This window comes from Bombus impatiens, unplaced genomic scaffold (assembly GCF_000188095.3).
Source record: "Bombus impatiens unplaced genomic scaffold, BIMP_2.2 scf_0733, whole genome shotgun sequence".
In the NCBI taxonomy this organism is placed as follows: Eukaryota; Metazoa; Arthropoda; class Insecta; order Hymenoptera; family Apidae; genus Bombus; species Bombus impatiens.
Genome location: NT_177152.1, coordinates 76,445 through 99,047, shown reverse-complemented (window position 1 = coordinate 99,047; position 22,603 = coordinate 76,445). Strand labels below are relative to the sequence as shown.

General features: G+C 30.5%; 1 protein-coding gene and 2 long non-coding RNA genes across 10 annotated transcripts in view; 1 reads left to right on the top strand and 2 right to left on the bottom strand.

Moving 5' to 3' along the window:
* The window catches only part of LOC100741755 (protein scalloped), a 345,993-nt gene that overhangs the window by 292,893 nt on the left and 30,497 nt on the right, over nucleotides 1–22,603 (bottom strand). The gene's annotated exons all lie outside the window — the stretch shown is intronic.
* On the top strand, nucleotides 5,488–6,489 carry LOC112213523. Its single transcript, XR_004462432.1, has 2 exons — nucleotides 5,488–5,803; nucleotides 5,986–6,489. It is a non-coding gene; the product is annotated as an uncharacterized LOC112213523 (long non-coding RNA).
* On the bottom strand, nucleotides 12,964–13,755 carry LOC117152154. Its single transcript, XR_004462433.1, has 2 exons — nucleotides 13,091–13,755; nucleotides 12,964–13,010 (listed from the first exon to the last, which is right to left on the bottom strand). It is a non-coding gene; the product is annotated as an uncharacterized LOC117152154 (long non-coding RNA).

Sequence of the window (22,603 nt, the reverse complement as noted above, 5' to 3'; positions counted from 1 at the left end):
GCGTCTCAACCTCGTCGCGGTCCACGGCTTGACTTTGAAATGATAGTGTTCTTCTTTCAAAAGTTAACCCCTTAAACTACGGAGAATTAAATTCTTTGATGAAAATAATATGGGTAAATATATAATAATAATATAATAAAAAATATGAAATATAGTAAAAAACACATTTTTATAGTCTTCTAATGGCATAACAAATTTCTATCTAGGTTTTGTTTTTCTACTCGTGTTCGTTATATCATGTTTATGTAAATTAACAAAATAATTTTTTAATTAATCTTTTGAAGCCATATTAGTCTTAAAACCTTAGGTAGAATAATCTTCTATAAAGCTTCTGCTTATGAATTAGAATTTGAAATCGAAAATTGAGTATACGTGTGTTCCAGTTCCATTAAAGAAATTACAAAAATAATTTCTTAATGAATTTCTTCTTTTCTTATTGAACAAAGAAAAACTAATTGAAATTTGAAATATGACTAACAAAGAAAATATGTCTAACAAAGAAATACTTCAGGAACGAAGATCTTAGGAAAGATCTCGGAATCGATTCAATCGGGAAAGCAATTGTACAATACGCCAAAAGATACGAAGAGATTAGTCAATTATTATCCAAATATCTAAGCAAACGATCTATACAGTCAACTTATCTTAAAAAGATTAATTAGAAAACACCCAAACGACTTAACAAACTGAAAGGATATAAGCTAAAAATTTAGGTAACTATATGCTACTGTCATTAACGCGTCATATATAAATTTGCCAAATATCTTCGAAATAAATTGCAATCTACGATAAAGTGCTTTAAAAAATTACAAAATAGAGGAAGATAGAAATAAAAATTTGAATGGTTATGTACAAGTAGGAATAGAGTGGAAGTGAAGGAAAATGGCCACAGAAAATTCAATAAAACTGCAATGTCCTGACGTGATCTATCGTCGTGTACGAAAAGAAGATCAGACACACGGCGGCAGCTAGTGGGGAAAGGGTCGAAGATGGAACGATGAATAAAATGTGTTCGCGGATTTAGGGGCAAATTTAGTGCCTCAAAGTGGGTTATGAATAAAAAGAGAAATTTATTGTAATGTAAATATAAAACAAGAATACTATTGAAATGAACTTACTATAAAAAATATTTTATATGAATAATGTCTTAATTTAATCAAATATTAATGTAAATTAATTGTTAAATATGATAGTGTAATACAATATTCAGTTAATAAATCATTATGAAATATGTACCTACACGCCACATATTGTTTTATATGTTTTATTGTTTTCATAATCATAAAGATTTATTGACAAAGCATAGTTATGTGATTGTTATAAAGAATGGATCTTTTGAAACATTTATCACATATCTGAATAAAGTAATAAAAAAATTCATCTAGATAATCAAGAAACAATAGAATTGTCGTAATCCTCACGTTGCACATGGTTAGTAAATTTAATAACACTTATTTGAAACGTCGTCTCTTGTTCGGAATTTTGAATTCCCAAGGTAGAATCAAATGGAATTGCCGAAACTTACAAGTAGTAGTTAGTAAAAGAAATATAAATAGCATTGATACAAAAATAATCGATATTGTTTCGTGCATATTGTGATAGAAATAGCATTAGATAGAATAAAAAAATACAATTCTATATAATTATTGTTACAACTCAAATTTTTCTTTAATACCGATAAACTCTCATTTTATTCAATCTATAATACTAAAATACTGTAAAAGCTATAAAATTTAATCTAGCAGAAAACCTCAAAACAATAGCCAAATACTCTGAGTCAAAATCTTAATAATTTTGTACTAGTTGAATGAAAAAGTTAGCAAAAAGAATTAAAAAATGATTTAAAAAATTCTAATTATACATCAACAAAATACGATAAAATTTTTATTTTTTCTAAATTACACATACAAATCTAACACTAGTTATAAAAAAGCCGAATACGTTATAATTAGTTTGAATATTTAATATGCAGCTTTCTAATCACGAATGGATTTAAACACCAGGCAATATTTATCCAATAATCGTATCGTTAGGTCATAGGGTGAGCTTCTAATTTTTGGGCAATTAAAATTAGGATTCATTTCCAAAATTAATATGTATACTGTATTTATATTTTACGATTAAATAATATAATTTCAAATCTGATTTAGATTGGTTACTTGTAATTTAACGATAGAGGTTGAAAGTTAAGAAAGGTTACAATACATTGCCCCTAAAGATATCTGAAATCGTCTCACACCCAAGTCTCCATCCTCACCCTCGTCGGCTTCGCAAAGCCTTTTGACTCTTCATTCGAGGTCACATCCAGAGACAAAAGCGAGGTATCTGAACGTGAACACCACGAAAAAGCGTTTTTCGGCGGAACGCGGCGACCGTAAGGTATGAGTAGATTTCGAGCCGAAAGCCAGAGCCGAAATAAAGCAAAGAAGGAACACGGTGGATAAATTGACCGGTAGCCATTCTACCAATGGAGGGAGAGAAAGAGGGTGACCAGGGGTCAGAAAAGACCGACCAACCATGCCTGATTCTCTGGATCTCTCTCTAGCTTGCCGAAGGGAAGATAAAGGAGGGGTGGCAAAGAGGATGGGTGGTGAGTGCATTCGGCGAAAGGAGGAGAGAAGGTTCCGTGAGAGTACGCGAACGATAATTCGGAGCCGCGCGGCCGACTCAAAGGACCCGCGGGACGATATATCAATGCCCTGCTTGCAGAACAATTCGAACTATCCGCGATACACAAAGAAAAATACCAAATCGAATGCCTGGAATAGCGGTGAGCGGCTTCTTCCATCGCTTCTCTCTCTTCCACCCTCTGTTGGCTCCATCTTTCTCTCTCTTTTTAGCATGAAGCCTTCCTGAAGAGAAAGAAGGTATGGGTAGGTGTGTTCTGTCTTCGTCTTTCTATTGATAGTCTCTGCTTTGTCAGGTATGTATTTGTGTGTACGTGTGTGTGCGTGCGTGTAGGTGTATGGATAACGTTTTCCTCGAGTTGAGACACGTTGGACTGCCCGATGCCAATGGACTAGCTTCGAGGACTATGTTCGGGGACTTTAAGGGTATTTGCCAATATGTATAATGCAAAAGTTTAGGTGTGTGAGATGGGGAGATGGCAGTTGTTTCTATCTAGCGAAGATGGCGATTTTTAGTGTTGTAGGTATAGTGTGGATTTTTATGCATTTATATAAAATTTAAAGATGCAAAAATTACACAGAATGCATATGATATATAAAAATATTAAAATAACTCAAATACAGTACTCGTTATAATTCTTAATAGATAGCAAGAACATCTATTTAAGGTCTATTGTCATAATTGTCTCCATAAAAATATAAACTGCATAAAAATCCGTAGTCTAGTTATTGGATTTAACTCTTTAAACACTGTTTTTATATACTTAAACAGATAAATACTTGTATTTAAACGGTCGATATTAAGATTTTAATTAAGTTTGGAATATAGAAATCGCTTATTGACGACTCCATTTTGATTAGTTTATTATAGGGATAATTATAATTTCGTATTTATACTGCACTTTGTCCTACAAAAGAAGTAATTGTATTTGTTTACGAGCGTATATATTTATGTGTGGAAGTTCACTGAATATCTCAAAACAAAGTTCATTTGTATTTTGCTCCTTCATATTTTGCGTTTTGAGAGAATGATTTATGACAATATATCCGTAGTACTCAAAGGATTAAAGTCAGATAACTGAGTGAGAATTACGTATAAAATTTGTGTATCTTAAATGCAAGAGATTGAAATTGCTTTTTCGAAAAAGGCACAATGGTAAGCATATGCATGTACTTCTGTTCAAAAGAATCAGGACATTAGCTTACTTTTCATAAAAAAATATTTTATAATTAAAAAATTACAGATATAGTGTATTAGAATTATTTTATTCCTTGGGAAAGAGAAGAAATTGAACGTTATTATATGATTAGCAGCAAAGTGCATTTTTTCAAACAAAAAGCTATTACAAAATTTATATAATAATATAATTAAAATATATTAAAAGTTTTATACTATCGTATATAAAAAATAATTTTAATCGTAATATTATCTAATCTACGCCGTGTCATTCATATGCTCGTCACTGTATTAAAATTGCCCTGTATATTGACACATTCTAATAAAAAAAAAAGAACGTAACATTACTTATTCACTTTATTGACATACAGAATAACATTTAACATCACAGTCGAAGAATTATCGACATTTACACCCTTCACTAACATAAGCCAAATATTCTAAATCATTTACTCAATCTCAAACTAAACACCAACTCGCCTCCTATTTAACCTTCAAGAGTCCCAATTGAACCCTTCAAACAACCTCCATCGACTCCTTACCACCCTCCATAAACAAGCAATTACTTCTCCTCGCACTGTCCTAAGTACCTCATGCTTCATTCAAACATCCTTTATAGTCTATATTATGCCTTTCCTTATCCAATCATCTCCAGTTTAACCACTCATCGACCATTGATTCATTGCGAGAAAACGAGATATTTGCCACAAAATAAAACGAAGGTTTACTTCTTTTGTTTTTTATCAGAATTTTATATTATTATATTATTATGCACTTACGTTTTACTTTTTATGCATTATTATTTTACATTATCGTATAAGACATATTAGCATTTGATGCACGGCTATAGATGAAAACGATGTACCACAATAAGCATAAAATTAGGAAAAAACTAAAATCATAAGATTGGCAAAGAACTAAAATTTACACGTCCTGAATGCAGAAATATAATTGGAGCTAACTCGAAATTATTTCTTCCTGTCTCCTTCAAATGTATTGTATGTATCTAACGTTTAATAATTACGAGTTAATTTTCACTAGCAGTAGTAAATATATGTTATAATAACTAATAGTTAATAAATAATACTAAAAATATAATGTAACACATTTTACATTTTGAATTTTCACTGCAATTATTAACTGAAGTATTTGTGGTTCTTCTGATTTCGATCGTACATTTAATATTGCTTGCATTATGTTCGGATATTTCGTGATCATTGCAGTTCACTTCTCGCTGTCAGACTTGAACATATCGATTCTCCGGAGAAGTGAACCGAATGTCCGCGAAACATTAGAATAAAGCGCAAAACACCACTAAAAACACGATCAAAATGCAAACAACTACAAATATTCATATGTCATCAATATAGATTTATTACACATGTTATTTAAGATCAAATTTAAATTTAATAATAATCATATAACGTTTGAATTGGTATTACAGATGCTCTTGCTTGAAACTATAAACATGTGAATTTGCAAATAATTGTTCCAGTCCAAAATTTAAATTGTCTCTATAGAATACGTCTATATCAATAGATGTTCTTAGACTTTGGATTTATAATATACAATGCAACAGTGGCTGCAAAAAGTATTTGCACATTGTATTTATAATGGAATTATATACTTAATTAATTAAGTCCGGGTATATTAAATTTCGTATCATTTGATAGTATTATAGGTACTTTTATGTAACTACAAAAATTTGTTACTATGAGAATGAAATAGAGAACCTGATAATAGAACGCTTTATTGGAAAATGAGGATATGTGTAAAAGTACGTTTCGTAAGCACTGTATATCGTTTTCAGCTGCTATATAAACGCAATAAACGCAGAAAGGACAAATCCAGCAGGCAGATCCACTATCTGGCGCAGAACAGAACTATACGTCAATCGAGTGATGGAGCAGCGGTTTGGTTATAATTGGATCAGTTTAGTTAGGTATTGCAAATATTGGCAGCCAGGGAAGCTGGCGACCCAGTGATGAAACCTAATTGGGTAAGTCGGCCTGGCTTGGCGCCAAACGAACCGGCCCAGCTTCGAATTCTAGATAGCCCTGTCGATGATGCCTTCCCATCTCTAACCTCTCTCTCCACTCTTCATCCTTGCTTTCTGTGTATTTCACGATGCCGCCTCATCCGTCGTCGCGACGCACGGAAATTGACACGTAAATACAACAGTGTTGGTGTACGTGAAAATGAAAATGGAGGTTGGGGAATTCGTTCGAGCGACTGGTTTAATTGGACTGCAATGTTGCGATGGGACGCGACTACGCGACGTCCAAATTGCATTGGAAGAGGAACGGACCGGCCACGGACCACGAGAGGGGAATGATGATGAGAGATACCAGAGAAAGGGATAATTAGAATTACCTAAACAAGGGAATAGTGAAGAAGAAGCAACCATAAAATACATAATTACAAAACATACAAACGAATACACTTAAGAGTATGATGTAAATCAATGTAAATACAAATTTGGCAGAAATTTAACACAGACTTCTAATAAATTTTGATTTTGATTGAATACTTTAACACAAACTATTTCGAAGACTTTTTATATTTTATTGAAATTAAATAGTATTTAGAATGATTAAAATGCAGATATAGAATCTTAAATAATTGTAAGAAGAATTCTAAAATATACTCCCATCGTTGCACGTAACGACGCATGGTTTTGTAATATTATCTTTTGTTGTAAGTTTTTTTCCATAATTAATCATGACAAATAAGTAATGCGAGGCTTCAATAAAATCAGATTTTACGACTGTTTACATAATCATAGGTTGAAAGAGGATATATTCCAATATACAAAATATATAAAAACAAATGAAAGATGTGCTATTCACATATGTGTAAATTAATTCCGAAAATACGTTTGTTATTTTTCTGGGACATTCTATACTATTTTATTCATTACTCTTAAGTACATATAATTGACTTCTTTATTTCTATATAAAAATATTTTTATTATTTATATATTTTCTTTTAATGATATAGGTAATAATAAAAGAAAGTCACCAACTATAACAAAAAATTATTCAATGTATAAATTTAATATCTCCTATGTTGAATATACTTAGAAATATTACACGTCATCGTTGACCAGTTTTAATTTTCCAAACATAAAATTCCATTAAAAAATAATATTTCATCTATTACTTGAATACATCGTAGCTTTTCTAGAGGAATGACGCACTTAAGGAAAGTAATTTTTTAATTTAAAAAAATCGATTTGAAATAGAAGATTCCAAGTAGAAAATTATTTATTACTCAACCTTCTAACGATAAAAACATTTTTCTTTTTATATAATTCCATTAATATACTTTGAATTGAGAGAAAAATATTGCTTATGTATATTACTTACTACTTAGAAAAAAGTTAAGCAGTTTTTGCGAATTGCGATATTCTTTTTGTTGAATAATATGATTTTATTAAATAATTAGCTGTATTAAATATTGTTTACTATATAATGTTTACATATTACAATATATATACTGCATGTATATAATGTAAATATGATAAATATTACAATAATATAGTAAACAATAAACAATATTACAGTATTACAAAATGTAAATATAAAATACATATATTATATATTACATATATAAACAATACCTGGAACGTTATATATTGTAATATTATTTACTGAATATTGTAGTGAATATTATATTCTACTAAATATTTTACTTTTAGTCAATTTTTGTAGGTATCTCAAAACTGGCCATCTTTGAGATGTCTCGCTCTTCTGGAGAATCGACGACTTTTTATATTTTTATATATTGCATATATTTCCATATAAAATTCCTATATGCCATATACCAACACTAAGAATTACACTCCACTTCATATACACATTCTACTCTTAGTAAATGTGCCATGCCATTTATATTTTCTGTACGTTCTATATTTACCATATATTGCATATTTTTATATATTGTACGTTCTTCACCTACTATACGAATAATAAAGAATTATATAACTCTAAATACATATATTTCGTTTTTTGTAAATAACCCTACATAGCACTGGAGAGGAATCTGTAGCCTTGGACGTTCTTCCTGTCCGCGAGGAACGCGATACTTTGAAAAGAAATTTCGGTACGGGGTGAACGAACCGTAGAAAAGCGACGTGCTCGCCGCTCGGGATGCAGCGTGCATTGTAAACGAGCCGGGCGACAAGTGTGCACTTGATAGTGTTGACCTTTCAATGACGCTAAGCTACTTCTCATCGTTGCCGTTACCATCTCCTCTTTCTCCCTGTATTCTCTTCTCACGCTCCACCTAGACTCTAGACAATCCACGGCTAATTTTCAAGAAATCGTTAAACATACCTCACTCCGCCAATCCTCTCCTTTAGTATCACAATTCTAATGCTAGACTTTAACTAATAACTATCGCCTTAATCAATACGATTAATACAAATAAGTTTTTAGGAAAACTTTCTAGCTTCTAAATATTTTTGTAGGTAAAAACAAAAATTGTTTTTAAAAAATCTAGCTTCTAAAATTTTTCATAATTTTCGTAATGTTACGTAACTTTTAACTATTCAAATTGTTTAATATCACAGATATATTTCCAAGTTTTCAGTAATTTATGATATTTTTTGTACAGCTTTGCAGTTTTTGTAACCTTTGAAGTTTTTTTTAGCAGCGTTTGACATTTTTAATAATTTTCGAAGCTTTATGTAATTATCTATGTAATTTCTCAATATTTTCGTAATTTTCGCTTTTGAACTTTTTCATAGTTCTCAAAATTTAGTATTACTTTCGTATCTTACAAAACATTTGTCTAGCTCTAGAAATTCTTTTTCTGTAAATCTTGAGAATTTTTATAACTTCAGTAAATATGAACATAAAAATCAGCAATTCTTGACAATCCTAATATCATAACAGAAGTTATATAGTAACGAAAAGTCGAATGAGATGAAATCAAGAGGACAGGCCAGAATAAACGTTTAATTTGGAGTTAAATTGCTACAAACATGATATGATATGAAAACAGGCACCGGAGACTGATCGTGATTGACGACTATCAAGCAAATGAAACTATTCGCTGGTTCCACAGAATACTGAGAGCAAGCGGATGGGAAACGTAAACGGGCGTCGGAGGTCGTGGCAAGTTCGAGGTTAATCGTTCGTTTGGCATGGTCTGCCTCTTGGACTGCCCACGTTATATAACTTTAAAACGAATGAGAAAAAATGATATTAACGTAAATGTCAAATATATATCTACTAACTGTACCCATTAAGGACATTAAAGTATACTCATTTGCATATTTTTTACTAGACAAGGACAAATTTTAGATTTTTTATTACGATATAAATATGTATGCATGTATAACTATATGTACAATAGTCTGCTGAATTTTGTGCATTTTTATAATTTCGTAAACATAACTAAAGGAATAGAGTTTAAATAGAAACTTGCTTTATTTGCCAAATATTATAATATATACTTTATTTTGGATATTATATTTTTGCATATTATACGAATTATGTACAATGTTGCATGTTCAAATTTCTCGTAATATATATATATAACACTAGTACACTATATATTACACTAGTACTACATATACTATTACATAATATATATGATTATATATTATGGGATAATTAATATAATAAGCAATTATTATTTGTGATTTATCTTTGTCACAGGTTCTCAAACTTTTATGAAATTATCATTTTTGGATTATTCATCCGTCAATTTTCGATAAATAAAATTCTCCTAATGAACATGTACACTACTCATACTCATGAACATGTACATTTTCTTCTTATATTATATTATACTCTTATATTTTGCGATCTACTCTTTGGGAATTTATAATCTATGGCATAATAGCGATTAATTAGACTACGAATTTTTCTACGTCTATAGGAGATTTGAATCTGTAAAATCCTATAAAATGCACGTATGCAAAAATATATAAAATATTTAGATTATAGCATTTATTATAATATCCTAGATGAAACAATTCTCTAGATCCCATTTTTTAATTATATTCATAAAAACATGAATTTGCATAAATATGGGCAGTCTAATGATAATAGTGTTGATGTTACACACATGTAGAATATCTTTTGATTGCACGATTTGTTATGATAAATTAAAAAGTTATAATTCCAAAATTTTAAATATGCGATTTTGTTCGAAATTCTCATATAAAAATAAAATATTCTTATTTACATGCTTCCCACAGCCAACAACAATTTCAATAAACAATTTAAAACAATCATTAATTCATTCCATTAATTTCATTTTCATCGATTCCAATTCATTACATTAATTCCACAAGAAGGTGATAATTATCGCGGTTTGTTATTAATTTCTCATTAATTCGCACATTTTCGTAATGGCTACGTACAGTTATTGCAAATCGAGCAAAGTGTCCGGATACTTACAAGCGGTAGTGTAAAATGAGTGACGAAAGGAGAAAGGAGAGAAGGCAGAGGATGCTCGATGCTCGCGAGTACGCTCGCACACGCGATCATAGGTGCGTTGTATACATATGTATAGACTGGCTATACAATCTGACGGTGGATCACGTGAGCGGAGGGCCCAACGGCTGCCACGGCCCCAATGAATAATTCATGTCGAGCCATGAAGTCACGGGGACCCATGATCGTCGTCGTAACGCACGCAGCGCTGCTACGCTTGCTGCTTCTCTCTCCACGAGAATCGTTGCCTGGCTTTTACGCGGCTATTACTTGCCTTCGTTGCTGTCTATCCTTGCCGAAACTAGATTCAAGGATAAAACAAGCTTCCACGTTGATTGATTTTTGGAATATTTTTCGTGTATAAAGTTTTTAGAATGTTAATTGTGAGACTGGAGAAATTTATTGATTTGTTTTAAGAAATTTGAAAGCTGTTAGATTTGAGCATCAAAGAAACAGATAAAATTGCGCAGAACAAATTTCGATATTTAATTGTGAAGAATAAATGCAAGGATAAATTTAGAATACATTAATATAAAAATAGAAGTATTGCCACATTTAGCATTAAAGCTACTAATTAGCGTAATAAAGGATAGAACTTATACCAAGGAAGTCAAAGTACAAGGAAAATTATTTTAAATTACAAGAGAAATACAAAATCTTCTAAAATTCCTAAAATTACATTATTGTAAATCAATAAAATTTCTATGAAAATTATGAATTGAGTTTTAAATGTTATATTTTGTATACGCTTGTATCATAAAATATATATCCAAATCATTGTGCTTAAAACGTGACAACATTTAAATTATAATTCAATTACTTCTTGATAATGCTAATGTGTATAATGCACTTCGCAACTATCTGAAAAATGTTATCAATAAACATTTACTGAAATCGTAAATTATTTCAAACTAATTACATAAGATCATATATTTTTTAAATAATGATTATTCAAATGTTTTATTCAAATAATGTTCTAATCTGCAGTATACTGTTTATTTTATACCAAATTCGCCGAGAAAGATAATATGATAATGTTTGTAGTTGACTTAGTTCACTAAGTATGCCATTTACAACATATACTTCCAAAATATGTGAAAGTAATCTACGAATCGTTGAACATTTATATTCATGGATAATGCACTATTCTTTATCTTGCATCCACTTCTATTGTATTCGTTGTTAGATTTACGATGGTATATAGTTTACCTCGCCCTTGGATCTTAATTATAACTGAAAGTACAGTTATCTTCTTGTTTTATTCACTCGTTTATTGCTGTATCTAACTTAATTTCATGCAGCATAAACTTACCATTTTTCAATCTGACTGATTTCGAGTTCGTAACTAATATTAACAGGATTATATATACTTTTTTCATTATAAACTGATTAAAGAATGTTATAAAACTTGTGAAGGAAGTGGAAAGTTTGTATCGTTGACTTTCATTAATAGCATTAATAAAAAGTAGCAGTTTATAATTGAATTCTATTATAATGAAGACGCAAAAATCTTTGTGAATGAAGCTTCCAATGACTTTTTTTTAAAAGGCTTCAGAAATGTATGCCTGATGAAAATATAATGATAGTAACAAATAAAACAATAATATAACTCTTCAGACTATAGCGTCATAAAACAACATATTTATGTTCTTATGTACAAAGCAACAATAAAACAAGTTTCAGTCTTTGGTAGAGAACGTACCAACTTTATAATAATGCTTTGTAGTATTTTATTTTCCATTTATTTTAATAAAAATCATTTTACAGGAGATGCGGGGACTTTTGTAAGTGACTGTATATCAACTAAATACTACTATTCAGTTATGATAATTTAACTCAGTTTCAGTCTTCCATTTACGAATATATTCATCAGAACCAATTCCAACTTTGACGAATTCGAGAGACTGGACAGGTAGCATGTAAGTAAATATAAAATATAGAACAACATTTTCTCGTCCGATACTCAATAAACTTTCAAACTGGATATCCTTGAAGATAAAGCGACATATAAAAAAATGTTATTCTACATATTCTTATTTTTTTACAAGCTATTATACCATATCCACTTGTATATACCCCAATATTGTATATAGCCAAACCCTGCGTAGAAGCAATCATACTACTGCAATAAATAACGTCGAATACAATTTGGAACAGGTATCAAAGCATAAAGCGAATTAAAGCATTGAGAGCAATATTGTTTCACTCATTCGTAATTTAAAAAATATTGCTAGTCATAACATTAAAATATTGGCTACGATTTGAATTTTATAAATGACACTATATGTATACATGTTGGTACCTTTTGTGTATTATACGGAGCATTATGACGAATTCAAAGAGCATATTAAAAATATATAGTAAATGTATGGTACTTTTGTTTATATAATACCACGTTTTTAGTAATGAAAAGCAACATTCTATTTATTTACATTGTTCGAAAGTTAATCGTTATATTAAGTTGGAAAGATGCGTATTCTAATACATATTTCCATGATTATAAACTTAATATTGTCAAATCGAGGTGTTACAAGATTAACGACAGTTAAATACTACTATAACAAGTTCTCACAATTTTCTACATATTCAACAGTTATGTTAATATTAATTGATACTTGGCATGAAATCCTTCATCTTTATCTACATAAGTGTAATAGATGTATATAGCATAAATAAGTCGACCTTGCTGTTTTTTCCTTTTTTTTTTTTCGCAACTTCAGTTTCTTCGAAAATCATCAAGCACCGTGGCAATGAACACTATAAAGAAGATCAGCTTCAGACATCGAATTCTCGAGAAGCGAAATAATTTCGATCCAAGTGTATCGTGCTTTGCTTACACGAGAATAATTCTTTGGAAGACGCGAATAGAGAAGAGAGAGGCGATGAGGAGAGAAACAGTGCGTCAGCTCCCGCCAGAAATAACATGGATATACTTAGACGGCCCTCCGTGCAAGATCCAACCAAACCACGCTTCTCCGAGGCCAATTCGAGTCCTAATGAAAACTACTCGCGTCGACTCTCTTCAGGATGAGGGGCCGTGAACGTCCAGACCCCTCATTCTACCTGATCGTTATCCGTTTTGCTGTGAATCGAAACAACATTTCAATGACTCGATTCCAAATTGCGACTTCCACGTACTGATGCTGATTAAAAGTTAGAAATTGTCGGTTTTAACAATTTAGCACTACATATTATAAAATGGCGAACAATTCAGAATAAATATCCGCAATTTACTAATCTACCATTGAAATAATGTTTAAGAAATTCTATATTATACTGCAAAATTTTATTGCAAACGGTAAGTTTGGTAAATTTTAGTATTTATACAATTTACTGCAATTACTTTATACTGCATTATCTATTAATTCTACTGTTCTATAAACATAATATTTAATAAATTCTATTAGAAATTAATTACAACATAATCATTCTAAGTGAGCAGTTCTATAAAAGTAATTGTACCATAATAAAAATATCGAAAGTTCGACAATTCTTATGAATATAAAACATATTCTTTTTGTGTTAATGTTTGTTTTGTGTTAATTTACATCCGAGTCACAATCTCCTTTTACACATGTACAGAATTAAAAAACTTTAATAAACATACAACATAAAATTATTATACATTTTATCATTCATTTTATAGTATTTTAGTATCACATACAGTTAACTTATTCAACTTTCAATTAATAACAAATCCTAGTTATAACTTTAGTAATTACTACTTATTTTCACAAATTATGTACCTATTAAAAAAGTAAGAACGTCAATAAAGAAACTGTGTAAAATATAAATTTTTATTAATTACCGTTTAAAAGAATAGGACGTGAATGAGAGGTAGATAACATGAATGATAGGAAGATCTCAATAACGATAAATTTGCAATTTCTGTAACACGGTGTAAATGCACAGGCGTATATACTGTCAGAAATAAATCTACCTTAGTATAAAAATAAAACTAGAACGAAAAGGTTTCACATATAAATCACTAAGAGACCGATGTTATGATAAACCGCTTGCAAGCTGAAGAAACCGCCGTGCCGTGCGGTTGCAAGGAAGGACCCAGTACTAATAAAGAAAAGTACCGTTTCGTGGATTTTTAATGAATATCATTGCCTTAGTAATGGCCTATATTGTTACTTATTGGATAAAGTCAACTTAAATATATCGGTGTAATTTATTCAAATTCTTTTAACACTAGAACAGATAATAGTCTCTATTATGTTTGTATAAATATATTGTATATAAATAATTATAATCAAGATGAAAATAAAATGGAAATATATAATTATATACCTCAATAAATATAATCTCAAAATAAATATAGTAAATGTAAAAGTCAACGTTAAATTGTGATAAAAGTATCTCCATATATATGTCTTTAATACGTAATTTCAAAAGAAAAGAATTAATTTTGAAACAATATAAAATCCTTTTTACAATGTATCGAATTAATCTAATACAATGGCCTCATAACAAGAAACTTCTGTAAGCACAGTATTAAAACTTAATACATATCTCAATACCTTTTCAATACCTCAATAACAGACAATATTTAAAATTATAAAATAAAATTACAAACATATTAAAGCTTTTATTATTACGACTAATTCTTTAAATTCTATATCATTCTATTAGACAAAAATCGAATTCCAATTTTAAATTTAATTTCTCGTCTACTGTAATCTGCTGTTAAGCATGCGATTACAATTTTAAAAAATTACAAAACCTCCAAGATGAGTAGTAAGATTTTCGCTATCTTTCTTTCGCCTGCATTCCGTCAGTTCGACAAAGAAGCTCCGGAATATATCTGTCTGGTAATAAGTCTGGTAATCAGACACCGGAATATACAGTATCGTTTTCACGTATTATTATTATCGGCTAGATTAGATTAACGAACCAGTCATTAACTACGTTTGTATCGCGTTGAGAAGTCTCATTGGTATTTTCTCTTCGTCGACTTGTTACTCCCCCCTTTCTTTCGCGCCCTCTCTTTCTGCATCCTGTTGGCCTGATGCTTGATTTGTCATAACCACTCTGTCATCGTTCATGGAATTCCCCGAGCAAAAATTACTTGAAAATTTAAATGCAGTTCTATTGATTATATTACTATTTTATTAATCTTTTCTTTAGAGAAATTGAACATTTTCTATTATCAGATCTAGAGTTAGAATTTCTGTATTACTGTATTGTTGCAGAAACAAAGATTCTTTCTTAAGCTTCGAAACTGTTTTTAATTTACAGGAAATTAGATTTGCTTTTAATTCTGTACAATTAATAATACAAAATTATTCTAGATATAGTGAGCTTCCATTACATATTATCGTATGTTATTAATTTTTTGCGCTCGACGACTTTTTCGGTCAGGCTAAGTAGAAACTCAAAATGATTTTGCGCATACGTGACGAGTGTCTTACAGGCAGCATAAAATGATTTTATATACAAATTAATTTACAAAAACATTAAATTCTAATAACTTATCTATATTTACATCTTTGAAAATATGATTTTGTAATATTAATTACTGTATTTTTTTGTATGATAATTCATAAAGCATTCACCAAGATGCATCCTTGGTTTGGCCAAAATTCTTCCTTGGTGACATTATGCCATGTTTGCCAAATTGAATGTGATAACAGTATCACTATCTCCATCACTGCTTTCATGTTCACTATCAACAATTCTTTCATGAATACTATCAACTATATCTCGTTTCTCAACAGTTTAAAATCAAATTCATCTTTGTTTGAGCTAATTTCACTTCCGAAATCCATTTTTTAGGGTTTCTAAACTATAGTAATTTTTCCATGACCGAATTTGAATTAACGTCGAAAACGTTGTCAGAACCATAGTTTCGGAAAAGTTTGGGATTAAATAATTTATCTCCATTTTAAAGTGTAACGCTTTACACTTCCTAATAAAGAGCATAAAAATCTAATGAACCTATTTACGAACCAATACTGCGCTCTCATCAATTGGAGATGTCGAAATCTAGCATAAACAGAGACTGTTGCTTCTCACTCGCCACTCGAGTTGCCGCCTGAAACGCCGTAACGACTGAGAGTCGCCTCTCGAGCGCAAAGGGTTAAATTTTTAAATTATTGAGATAAATTTGTAGGTAGATTTGTTCCTCTCTTTTTTTTCACAAATAATATATTTCAAACTTTGCGATATGATAACTCCATTTAGAATAGATTGTAAAATGTTTGATAATTATTTAGAAAGTTCCCGCTCTTTCGAATTTCGATAATTTTGTATGTTCTCCGGGACATGATACTGAATAACTTTTACTTGTACACGTAGGTGTCGCTCGGTCTTATATAGTTTCCGAGATATTTATAAAAAACTGTCGATGCCACTACAATGAATTCAGCCTATAATTGTGCGTCCGTAACATGTATCTTGTGACGTATGCGTTAGTATTGATTGCTTGTCACCGTGCCATGAGGAGGCCGGATAAGTCTCAAACCTAATTTTTATCTTTCGTTTATAGTTTAGGGATAGATGCTATTTTATTCGACCGCCTCACGGCACGGCGACCGGTAACCAAACTCATGCATACGCTGTCACGAATGCACAATTATAGGCAGAATTCACTGAATAGTACCGCCAGTTTTTTGCAGATTTCTCGGAAACTAAGGCCGAGTAGTGGTTATATGTAAAGGAAAAAGTTGTTCAAAATGTTTATTTCTATAAGATATTCAAAAATCACTGAAATCCGTGAGGTGAAGATAACGATAATTACCTAGTAATTTATAATTTAAATCCCTCACTTATAATTTATAATAATTTTTAATCTATAAAAATCGAATAGTGTAAATTCAAAATAAAAATTGTAAATTTTCATAATTTTATAATTCAAATCGTGGAGGTTTTGGTTTGGTTCCAAGCGTAGGTGAGCAGCCTCGTGGAATCTAAACACGCGCTCGTATCCATTTGTGATTAATAATTATACCTAGAAAATACGGACGGTAAACCGAGCGTTTGTCAGGTTGAAGTATCGCGTACGATAATGTACAAACTGTCTCAGATTTATCTCTATTCGTTCGTGGGACACCGAGGGACATTCTCAGAACATCCATCAACGTACACGATCGCGGCATGCAAAGTGAAAAATAGTGTGAACACTGTACTCTGAAAGACTGATGAAACGTAATGTTGAAGCTTTGGAAGCTGGCCAACAGACAGACATTATCGAAGCTAATCTAATTTATATTATTCTGAACAATCGCAGAAGCTATGAGGAACTTTCATCAGTTCCGAAACCCTTTATATAATACCACTTCAAACGTTCTATACACATGTATGTAAACAAATCAGTCGTATTCAAAATTTTTGTTATTTAAATCTTTATGTGTGTGTGTTTTGTTACATACACGAGCGATCATTTTTATATCATATATTTTTTGTAGATTATACTTATGGATGAAGAATTTAAATTAGAAATTATTATAAGATTACAAATTTCAATTACAGAAATCATATTAATTAGCTACACAAATTGAAAAATACGTAAAGTGATGATATCACAAACACTGCTTTTTAAATCTACCTTAGACTCTATTTGATTCTATTGAGATTGGATTAATCGTATAATTATGTGATGAAGGTAAGAAATTAATACAAAGTGGAGTTAATTAGTTTAGCTTCTGAGAGAGATTCAAATATTAGAATATTTTCTGGTCTTATATATAAAACGTAATAATCGATTTAAATCGTTAAAAAGACGTTTAATCAATAGAGAATAACAATCAATAGAAATAGATTTAGAAGATAATTTTATTATATTATCAATAATCAAATTATTAATATGTCATACCCCAATACATATTTATTACGCTAACAAATTTATCAATTCTCACGGAATAATTATATGAATAATTATATCGTTATATCAGATAAAGAATATTTTATTAGCATTAGCATTAGAAAAATTCGCAGATTGTTAAAACCATCCTATTAAATCGTAACAAGATATAGAACAATATTGTACACAGTAAATATTGTACATAATACAAGTAAAGATTCCATAAACTTATGTGATTTTTATGCAACTTTTAAAATGATGGTCTTTTGTCGAAATTAAAAATTCTATTATGAGAGATCTCACTTGTTTGAAATTCATAATAAATTCATAATTTATAGAGTTTCATAATTTATCGAGAAACAAAGTAGCAAATAGAGGTCTATAAATTCACTGCATCTTCGTGTAATTCGTGTTACTGGATAATTTAGTAAAGCCATGTTAAATCTTATCTTATGAACCATAATCCTACACTTCGTTTCATTCTAAAATTATCTTATGTAGAAACGAGTGCATGCATCGGGTGGAAAATGTTAACTATATGCTGGAAACTCGACAGTTTTAATCTATTTTTATATTAATTACCTTTTTTATATTAAAATACAAAAGAAGAGAAAATTCCCTAAATTTTAGTAATCTAATATAAATCATGTAGTCATCTACAATAGAACGATACTATTTAAGGATGAAGTAAAATGAATTCCAATTTCTCTATTGCACCATATATTCTACAAATTCAATAGTTCAACATATGAGCGCGCGAAGTACAATTTTCCGTCTCTATCAGCCACGCCACAAATCGCTGGCGGATCAACCAAACTTTCACTATTCACTAATCTTTCATAATACCTCCGCGGGCAGATCCCATTTAAAAAAAAGACCAATTCCAAGCATGACGAACTTTATCACACATCGTATCATCAAGGTTGAAAGAACGGATTATACATGTGACAAAGCATCGTTACTTTCTCACATTTCCTTCGCCGTACTACCTGTTACATTTGCATCGAAGTTGAAAGTTGACCGCGTACAAACACACAGACAACTGTATATGTTGTTATATGATTGTTTATGTGCGTCACAATAGCTAGAGTTGGAACGTGAACACGTGCGCACGCGTCGACATGCAATGGATTATGCAGTCTGCACTTAGAAAGTTTCTCGTGGCCGACGATTTTCTACGCTGAGCGGTCGGACTATTCCGAATTATGGAAAGGAACTTACTGTCTTAGCTGAGTAACTGTTCTATGTATGTAGAAAGGGAAGCTTGATTTAATTAACCCTTTAGAACTCAGTGTGAGTCGGAAATTATATTAATATTTTCTATTATATTATTATTATATTATACATTATTCTATTAATATTTGTATATTTATACGTGTGTGTATGTATGTGTTTGTTTGTTTGTTTGTTTCAAACGGACGTGTTTTAATTAGAAAATTATGAATGATTAGGAGTGATTTTATTCCTCATTATTATCGTAATTACGTTTAATAGCATATTATGTGATTCAACTGATTTTTAAATGCTAATGTGTAATAGTAAAACAGATACAACTGATAAAACAGGTGAAAATGAATTGCATAAAAAGTAGAATTGCTCAAATTGGCTTGTGAGAGGCTCATTTTATAAAAATATTCTAAAGGAACTTTACTTCCATAAAAAATTGTTCGTAACAAGTTAGTTTTTTATACCTAGATATACGTAACTCTGTAATATATGTATCCATATGTCGGAGTTCGATTTGTAGTGAAATTGAAATCCGCATTTCACATGTTCTTAATTTGAAGAAGGTTGAATATTGTCACAAAGAGAGGGAGCGTTAGAAAATAATTTACTGGTTAAAGGACAGAACAGAAGAGACAGAATTACATGAGAAGAACGGGCACAGAGAACGCGGCTCGTAAAATCGTTGAGAATCATTGTATTGTTAATTTGTTATTATAAATTGCTAATTGTGAAGTGTTAAGTGTCTCTGTTTCTTCGTCGCTGACCATTTTCTAATTTAAATAATATTTTTGGAAAATGAAATATACGAACATATAATACATAATATAATATACAATACCTGTAGAAAATGAACTAATCTTATTTCAGCGAAACCAGCCAGGAGAAATTATTATTTTATGTCTTTCGTTTCTCTTTATGGATAGCCATAGTACATATTTTCGTTTGTTTTACTCGCGAATAAAGTGCGGTTTAGTGCTAATAAATCTTGAGTTAATGCATTGACGTTTAAAACTTTTACGACCGATCGCAAGGAACTATGTCTTTCATTTAGTAAAGGGTGCATGTTATTGGCATCGTATGTTTCCTTGTCGATAAAGCAGATACAAGTTGATGGAAAAGTATGATGTAGTTAACTGATAGTAAACTAAATATTATACATTGATTTTAGAGAAGAGTATAAAAATGTCTGAAACACTATATCGCAAGAGAATCTATGAAAATTATTAATTATTTACAATGATAACCATATATATATATATATATATATATATATATATATTTATGTATATGTATATACAAGGAAATAATTATTCTAAATTTGTATTACAAAGAGTTTTAATTCCATTCTATCTTTTTTATAATCATTCCTTTCTATTAGTGGTTCTATGATATTTTTTCTATAATATGAAATTAAAAATGTACTTTGGAGCACTATAAATATAAAACTTTGTAATAAATATAAAACTTTGTAAAATAAGACTTTGTAATTTTTATTTCAAGCAATAATTGCAATTTAAATCAGGATTTTCTCTACTTATATGCTCACTAATGAGAGGATACAGTTCTTTATTTTCGTCTTTAAGTAAAAAACACGATCGAAACCCAAGCAACTACAAATATATCATTTTAACTACAAATATTAAAATTTAAATATGTTAAAATATATTGTCAAGATCAATGTTCTGAACATTTTTTCTTCTATACATATAATTGCGACGTGGCAATAGTTTTCGAAATATAACGTAATTTATATTTAATACAATATGTATTATTTAACAATTCATTTTATAACCTTTTATTCTGTATATAATTTTTCAATGACGGTACGTATATATGACACATTTTTCACCGAATAGAAATCAAAATAAAGTACAACATTCCATACATCAATTGATTCATCGAAAATTATTTCAAGCGTTCCCAACTCTAGTCCAACCTACGATTCATTGATTTTTCTATTTTTTTTATACATACGACATTAAAAATGGTTATCTATACTATCAATGGTTTAGGTTAGACCATATAAAAATGCGGCTGCTTACTCCAGAATGAGATATAATCGTAACCTAAATTTAATTGAAATTCTTTGCGACTATCTTAGTAATTAGAGCGTGGGTACGATTATGTATAGGAAAAGATTGTTCAGAATCTCGATCTTGACAATATTTTTCACGGTTATTGCAAACAATGAGGTCGCTCCTGTTCCGAATAATTACCATATTTATTTATGGACATTTTCAAGATATTACAAACTCTAATTTGTAAAAATATTTAATATTATTTTAGATTACTTAAATAAAATATAATATTATTAAATAAGAGGCAGTCTATTTTATGTTTCCGATTGGATGTGTATATTGCCGAAGTTTGGGCGCTTCGAGAATATATGTAGTAAAAGCGTAGAGAATAAAGAATATAAGAACATTTTAAGGTTAAGTTTAGGTTGCAGGTTTTAAGTCTAAATATTAAGTATAAAAAATGTTAAACTTAGAGAGGTAGACCATAAGTGTAAAGCAAAGAGAAATATAACGGGAAGTTAGTCTTAACACGAGGGGGCAGAAAGTCTATGAAAAAAGAAAAATAGTAATAAATAATAACATGTAATCGCTTTAACTGTAGTTTAAAAAAAAAATACATTTATTCGCAAATAAAATTTCTCGGACAAGGAAGAAATCACTAAATGACCATCAACAGAAAAACGATAGTTCCCTACGATAGTGAATCTCCCCTATCGCTCCCTTTAGGGCCCATTCACAGTAATTTCCCCTAATCAAACTAAAAGGACATTTTCGGTTAGACCCACGTAATACAATATGCAATCATACTATGATATAGATACGTAGTACCATTGTAATACCATAGCAAATACAGGGCCTAACCGGAATCCTAACGAAATTTCGTTCTTTACGCTTGGCGAATTAGAAATACACAATGAACTTTTTCAAATGAATCTGTGGAATGGAAAACGAAAAAGTCAATAAATTGCCTGTAATACTAAAAATAAGATGACAGTTCAATGAAAAATTATTCCTAAATCTCTGAAAGAATTCTTAATATTGAGAAAATAAAATAAGATCATGAGAGATAGAAAGAGAGAAGGAATAAAAAAACGTGAAGTGTACTAGCGTACTATTATTCGGTACGACGGCGATAAAACGGAGCCATAGAGAAAACGTTCGCCGCGCTCATTGTTCATTAAAAGTGGGGAAACGACGTCGTAAACGCGCCCACGAAACGTCCAGATGACCAGGTCGCTGTAATTTCCATTCGACCGTGTTAATACAATGATGCCGTCGTCGTCGTCCATGTCGTTTTT